Here is an 8,315-nt window from a genome sequence, read left to right as displayed (position 1 = left end):
TCATAAGATTTCATAGAAACGGTGACTTAGCCCCTTTTGGAACATTTCCAAACTCAAATAATCAATTACCTACCTAGACAGATTATTTCACCATGGATGGCTTTAATTATTGGGAGTCTCTTCATGTTTAATCTAAATGAACCTTCCAGTGAATCCCATGCAATGACTAGGTTCTATCCCTGTAATCATGCAATTTTTTTTCAATACATTGGATCTCAGAGCATGTTCTCTGGGACACTAGTCATCCCCAAATCCAAGCCATTCAAGTTACGTTGATTCTACCTTTGAAATGTCTTGAAACCATTTTCTCTTCTCTATTTTCAATACCACCATCCTGGTTAAGCCCTGATCCCCTCCAGCCCTGGTTACAGCAAGAGTCTCCTAATCAGCTTCTATATCTGCCTCCAGCACATGGCTACCAGACTGCTCTGATACAAAAGCTAACATGATCACATAATGTGTCTGTGAATGGCCCTTCAATAGCATCTCATTTCTTAGACTAACATGGAAACTCTTCATCATGCTTCAGAGCCTCCATACGAATGTGCTCCTGTCTTTCTCTGCACTTCAGTTCCTTCTCTCTCTCCCTCTTGCTTACCTCAATCTAGCCACACTGTTTCTGCTCAAGAATCCCAGGCTCTTCTATAGAGCAGGGCATTCATAATGGGGTCCTATCTACTTGGAAATCTGCCCCTTAGGTTACCCTTAGTCTGGCCAGCCTTTCATTGTCCTTCAGGCTTCCCCTTAAATGTTGCTTCATTAAGGAGGTCCTCTTAAACCTTCTCTATAAAATATGCTCATCTATTTTACTCTCTCAGAATGCCCTGCTAATTTTCCCTCAATGCATTAATTACAGTTTATAACCATATGTGTATTTGTGTCTTCACTTATACAGTCCCTCAATAATGATTTACCAGGTCACCTGCATGTCCAAACTGACCCTGTTCGTCATACTGGAAAGCAAGTTCAAACAGACTATGATCACAGATACTCTAACATAATCTCTTCTATGTGCCTAGAGCTGAAATGAAATAATCAGGGAAACATTTACTGGGCACTTACTATGTCCCAGGACCTTTTCCAAGCATTTTGCATATACATTCTTATTACTTGAAAGGTAAGTTTTAACACTGTTCCGTTTTACATCTGGAAGGAACTATAAGTAAGAAACTAAGGTTTCAAAGCAGGTAAGCCGTCGAGTCAGAATTTAAACCCAGGCTACCTCTAGTGGCCATGTTCCTACCCCTACCAGTGGAGAACTATGGTCTTAAGGACCTTGGCATTGATTTTGGAAGAAAAAAAACTCAAAAAGCACATGAAATACTCTACATTTTGCACAAAACCATGAAGATAAATCTTTCAATTATGCAATTAGAGGCTAGAATGCTGAAAGAGATGTTAAATAGATTTTTTTCAAGGTAAAGTTTTACATGATTAAAGTTATATTATTTTTCCCAAAAAGGCAAACACAGGGAGCACCATCATGGCAGAAAAAAAAAGACCATGCAGTGATGTGGGTTTTATAAATAACTTCAGGAAAAAAATGGCTGTAATAATTTCATTTATATATTTATGTGTGTATATATATGTTTGTATATGTGCATATATATGTGTAAGTATGTGTGTATATATTCCCCCTTTTGTTTTTATTTATACATATAAAAATAGTAAACACTCATGTTTAATTGACGAAAATGTTTTTCAATGTCTTACCCTTATGTCCTGCCAGTCCCGAGAGTAGGGAAGCACTATCCTTGCTCTAGGATAAGAAATAAGAGGCTCAGAGAAGAGAAGAAGCTTGCCTACATAAGTGAAATGAGAGGATCAGGACTGGACTCCAAAAACACAGAGGCAGAGGGAAATCGGGCAATGAGGTCAGATTCCAAAGTCAAAGAGATCTGGATCTATATCGTGCACATGCAAAACCACAGGCCTCAGACAAAGCTCTTTAACCCTTCTGACTGGTTTCCTCATCTGTACAATTAGAGCTTAATGCCTGCTTTTTAGTACATTTGTAAAGATTAAATCAGATAATGTCTGTGAGGCACTTGGCCCAGAATCTAGCTCTACTGGCTGGCTCAATACATGAGCTTTCTCCTTCCCACCATCCTGGCCTCTTTCTCCTTTTCTTCTGGCTCTACTTTCCAAAACAACTCAACTGAGATGATGTAATGCTTCAATTGCCTGACCCAGCCCTGCTGTGGGATCGTGGCCACTGGCCTTGCTTGATAAAAGCACTACATAAATATGACTCCTGGAAATGCTGACATGACCCCAGTTACCATCAGGTTACACCTTTGGAGGAAAAGAAATGGATGTTTTTGTCTCAGTTTGTAACTCTAGAGAGACCTGGCCATAAGCCCAGCTTCATACCTGAGCATCTCTGGACTCACAGGTGTTAGTTAAACCTAAGGTACATGACATCCCATCTGCAGATAAATGCTTGTTCTGGATGGATATGCCCTTCAGTCGACCTGTAGTTCTTTCCATATCTCCCCCCTTTGTATGTTGGGCATCTTCAGAGATATGTGGAAAGAGCAGGGTTTGGACTGAGGATATTTAAGTTCAAGTCCTGCTTTGCCAGTTGCTGGTTCAGTGACCAAAGACAAATTACCCTAAAGGCAAATTCAGCCTCAGTGTATCCAGAGAGGAAGAATGATTGCTTTTGTCATGGGTTTAAGTCAGAGTCAGCTTCAAGCCTCCTTTAGAAGAGATGATAAATAATGCTGTTCTCCCTCTCATGTGGCTTTTTCTTGAGGGTACCAAAGTTGGCTTGACCCTGTGAATGTCCAGGCTCTCAAACCTCCCTGGGCAGGGAAAGGAGACCACTGTCCTCCAGATCTCCAACACTCACTGCATCACTGGTCCCTCCCAGAGAGGACTTACAGAATCCCTAACTTTGGATTCTACCTGCCTGGTCAGGCTCAGAGACAGTAATAAAGACAAGGCCTTAGTATCTGCCTGTCACCTTCTTAGACTGGGGAAGGGCCAGGAACTGAGCTACACAGACATGGGGAAACCATTATCAAGACCCCTGAGTTAAATTTAAGGTGCCACCTTGCTGAACACATCCTATCTTTAGCATGCCAGCAGTAATAAGCAGGGAAAAAGTACTAGGTTCAACCAGTGTTGTTTATCGTGAATGATGAGCAGGGTGGGATGCAACAGAGGAAGAATGACAGTGTTTGACAACACTGGCTCTGGAGTGGAGCCTGCTGAGGTTTGAATTTTGACATCCTCATGTCTTAAATAGGTGAGCTTGGTGAGTTGTTTTACCTTTTTGAGCCTCAATTTACCTTCTGTTAAAGGGGATTCAAAATGCACCTACCTGTTATGTTTAATAAGATCACGATCACACATTAATGCACATCAAGGCTTAGCAGATCTTGCATTTAAGGAAACTCTGCATGAGTATTACTTGTTATAACTAAGAGCTATGCCTACTGGGTAGGTCTTGGTACCAGTTCCCAGGCTAAGCCTTTTACCTGCAATGTCCCCTTTACTCCTCATAACAACACCATAAAGTTAGTTATCATCAGCCCATTTTACAGATAAGAAAGTGGAGGATAAGAGTTGTCATATCACCTGCCCAAGGTCATGCAAGCCAGCTTCACCGTGTTCTTACTCCAAAGCCTTGACTCTGAAGCCCAGAACCCCCATGCAGTGGGAACTTATATTTTCATCTATAGAATGATGACAGTAAACATCTATTGGTATGTTAAGTACTCTAAATATATGCATGTATTTAATCTTCATGGCGACTTTTTGGGGCAGGTGGCTTTATCATCACAATTTTTCATATGAGGAAACTGAGGGTATTAACAAAAGTAATCTTGAAGGATTCTTCTCAATCTGTAATTTATTTAATTAAACTCAATGTTTTCCAAGTGTGTTCAGTGGAACACTAATTTTGTATGTTTCCCTGTAAAATAAAGACTTCCTGCTGCAAACACGTTTTGGAAATACTGCCCAGGAAAGCCCCCTCTTTGAGCTACACAATGCATATTTACATATTAAAGGGACAGAGGAGCCTTGTAGGGAGAAAACCTGTTAAACTTTGTTTAACCCAGTGTTTTCCAAACGGATTTGACCAGAGAGACCCACCACCCCTTCTCTCCTGCCTTACACACCTGCACAACATCTGTCAACATTCTGCAAAGCCTTTTGGCAAAGTTCATTCTAATTCAACTCAACCTACATTCATTGAAGGTCAGGTCTGTACCCATCTCTATGGCTGCTGGACTTCCAGGGCTGGCAAGAGTTGTTCTGCCTTTCTGCAAGTTTATAATCTTGGTGGAAAATAAAAGGGCACAGTAAATATTTAGAAAATACTCCAAATCATTAATTTAGATGTTTGATGCCAAAGATGCCTCCTCTGGAGACAGGAAAGTGATGGAAAAGAATGGGAATAGCCTGCCGAAGGAAGAATTTAAGCTGAACCGTGCAGAATGAGTACCTCAGCCTTATCTGCAAAAACAAGGCAATTGGGCTCTTGAGAAACCTCCTAGTTTCAAATAAACACTTATTTATCAGTGATGGGGAAATCCCATTCCTGGTGCTAGTTGGTTTTATGCTCACAATAACAGATATTTTTCTTGCAATAATTTTGATAACATGGGTTGCATATAGTTATTAGGATTATTATTATTGTTAAATTAGATGATTAAAATGGTTATAAAACCTAAATATCTCCGAACAAATCCTGTGTTTGATTTGATTCACCTGTTTCTAGTAGCACCTCAAACCTTATATGGCTCCTGCAGGTTTCTTGTCCCTGTTGCTTTTATCACACACTGCTTAGATAAACAAAATAAACTCCCTCTCACAAAGAAGCAATGTGAATCACCCAATTCAGCAGCTTCCTCTTTTTTTCTTTCTAATGTTCTTATTCTTCATCTCTATTATTTCTGAATTGCACTAATTAATCCCTAACACATTTGATTTTAAAAACCCAAAAGATTCATAACGTATTTGGTTAGGTGACCTGGAGAAGAAAAGGTACACCAGGCAGTGGGAGCAGTAGGGGCTAGTGCTGGGAGGTTGGGAATGGACACACAGTGGGCTTCAGAAGGCCAGGATGAAGTGGTGGGTGCGTCTTGCCGCCGGTAGCTTGGGATCACCACTTGGATTTGATCAGCAGTTGAGTTCATAGCAACATCTCAGTCCCCTTTGCTGCTTGCATACCACTACTCTCCTCTCTGCCAAGAGATCCCAGTGCAGCCGATTTTCTGGCTGTGTTCATCTCCCTGACTCCTGTGGGTTCTGGTGTCAGAGTCAGTCTCCCTGATGGAGCTCCTGCAGCATCTCGTCTTTTCCTTGTGAAGTGCAGGGATTCCAATATTCTTTAGAATTTTGGGACAAAGTGGCTAACACTTTGGATGAAACCATACATTTTTATATAGCATGTCTAACACACACCAGTTATGGAGTGCCTACTGTGCATGCTGTTGAATGCTAGAGGTATGAAATGAGGGTTTCTGGCTTTAAGAATCAACAATTAGTCTAGGCGCAGTGGCTCATGCCTGTAATCCCAGTACTTTGGGAAGCCGAGGCAGGTGGGTCACCTGAGGTCAGGAGTTCAAGAACAGCCTGGCAAATATGGTGAAACCCTGTCTCTACTAAAAATATAAAAAATTAGATGGATATGTTGGTGGGCACCTGTCCCAGCTACTTGGGAGGCCGAGGCAGGAGAATCGCTTTAACCCAGGTCGTGGAGGTTGCAGTGAGCTGAGATTGTGCCAATGCACTCTAGCATGGGCAACAAGAGTGAAACTCCATCTCAAAAAAAAAAAGTCAACAATTAGATAGAAAATTAGCTCATGTTTATGGCATGATTTGATATTTAACAGGCATGCATATAGTGTGAAATCGGAAGAAAGCAAAGGGAAGTTGATACAGAAGTTTATGCAAGAGGTCACATTTGATTTGACCTCAAAGGGTGGAGAGCAATTGAGAATGGCAAGAAAATATACACAGAAAACCCAAGGCACATCTTTGTACAGAGGACAGAGAGTGGAGTATACTGATTAATACACAGGCCCTACAGCCAACTGTCTGCGTTCAAAACCCTCCTCCGCTATTACCAGCTGTATAATCTATAACTGGGGATGTCCAAACCCATGATTCTTGAAAGCTGCAGTTTTTTAATCTGCAAGAGGGGGAAAATTATAATATCAACCTCATCGTGTTGCCACAGAGAATAAAAATGAGTACACACACATAAAGCAGTTAGAGGAATATCTGGCATATAAGTTTTGAATAAATGTTAGCCAACATCATTAAATTTAAGAATTTAATAACAACTCTGACTATGTGCCAGGCACAGTTCCAGGGGCTGGAGATATCACAATGAACAAGACCCTCAAGGCCACTGATCTTTTGGAATATGTGTTCTATTGGGGAAACATAGAAAATGAAGAAAATGTTTAAAGGTGATTTCAGATGATGTTGAATAATTCGTGCTGTGTTGGAGTGGTTGTTTAGCATGGTCTGGAACACTCTTGTTGTAGAGGTGGTATTAGAGTTAAGACTCCAACATTGAGAAGGATTAGCCATTTGAAGATCTAGATACAGAAATTTCTAGGAAGAGAGACAGCAAGCGCAAAGGCCTCAGGTGAGAACAGTCTTTCCACGTAGAGGAATGGAAAAGAGGCCAGGCTGGTCGAGGCGGAGTGGTTGTGGGTAGGGAGACTGGTCAGAGATTAGATCGAAGAGGATGATGAGAGCCCATGAGGTAGGACCAGCACCACAGAGTAAGGGATTTGGCATTTATTACACATCACACAGTCAGCTAGTTGTAGAGATGGATGAGAAATGAGAATTGAAGTGAACAGAAGACTTGGTTATTTCTGAGTTTAAAAATTTACCAGACTTGAGGAGGGAATGTATTTTCCTTATTATTTTTTGGGCCGCTTTGGACCAGGAGGCATTCTCTCTTCTGCTTTCCAAAATGGACCCCTTTTACTAATAAAAGTGAGAATATTAGTAACCATTAAGGTCAGTTCTACCCTTATTTTGTACTCTGAACAGGGGAGAAAAATAGAAATTATTATTCAAGCATAACCATGACCTTCATTCTCTGTAGCAATGGAGGCACTCTCATTGATTTAGCCAACTGTGGTGTAGGGAAAAGACATGGACTTGGAAGATGTTTATTTCATTCATCAGCCAGGGGCCTGGCTAGCAACTGATGCCATACTGAAAGGAGTGACTAGAGATGGCTTCATGGAAGAGCTGTTGACAAAGGTGTGGAGAGAACTAGGGAACCACCAAGAGATGATAAAGAAACTTAAGTATAAAGACAAAGGGACGCTTTGGCATTCCAGGCCTGATGGGACAAGGGAGGGAGTGATTGCAGGGAGCCTGCAAGCAACATCTCTGTAGGAAAGGGTCCTTTAACAGAGCTGTGGCTTTAATGGAATGATGAAGCTTCTGCACAAATGCAGATCAACAAGGAGAGAACCAGGGGTGGAGGGAATGAACACCTGAGCCTCTGTCTCTTCTTGTTTTGATCTTCTGCCAGTCTTTCATTGCTGAACCTACTAAATGCTAGGAAACATTGTATCCGTGGTAGGTAGAATACCAGGTCTTCAAAGGTAACTACATCCTAATCTCCAGAATTTATGAATACTTGGGTTAAATGGCAAAAGGGAACTAGGGCAGAACATGGAATTCAGGTTGATGATCAGCGTAAGATAAGATGATGATCATATATTATCTGAGAGGCACCTTGTAATCTGAAGTGCCCCTTCAAATTGAGGAGGCAGAAGAAGACTAAAGAGATGACCACATGAGAAGGACTTCACCTGATGTTGTAGGCTTGAAAGGGGGCCACAAATCAGGGATTGCAAGTGGCCTCTAGAAACTGGAAGCAAAGAAACAGATTCTACCCTAGGGCCTCCAGAAGGAACAAAGCTCTACCAACATCTTGATTTCAGCCTGGTGAGACTCATATCAGAATTCCATCCTCCAGAACTTTAAGAGGATACGCTTTTGTTTTCAGCTGCCAAGTTTGTACTTTGTTATGGCAGCCATAGGAAACGAATACAAATCCCAGCTAATACATTCCATAAAAGTACAGAGTAGAGTGGAGAAGAGTAGAAAAGGTTATCTTTGTTCTGGGCACGGTGACTCACGCCTGTAATCCCAGCACTTTGGGAGGCTGAGGCTGGTGGATCCCAAGGTCAGGACTTTGAGACCAGCCTGGCCAATATGGTGAAACCCCAACTCTACTAAAAATACAAAAAGATTAGCCAGTCATGGTGGCAGGTGTCTGTAGTCCAAGCTATTCGGGAGGCTGAGGCAGGAAATTGCTT

This window comes from Saimiri boliviensis, chromosome 2, assembly GCF_048565385.1.
Source record: "Saimiri boliviensis isolate mSaiBol1 chromosome 2, mSaiBol1.pri, whole genome shotgun sequence".
NCBI lineage: Eukaryota > Metazoa > Chordata > Mammalia > Primates > Cebidae > Saimiri > Saimiri boliviensis.
Note: the sequence above shows the minus strand (reverse complement) of the source record.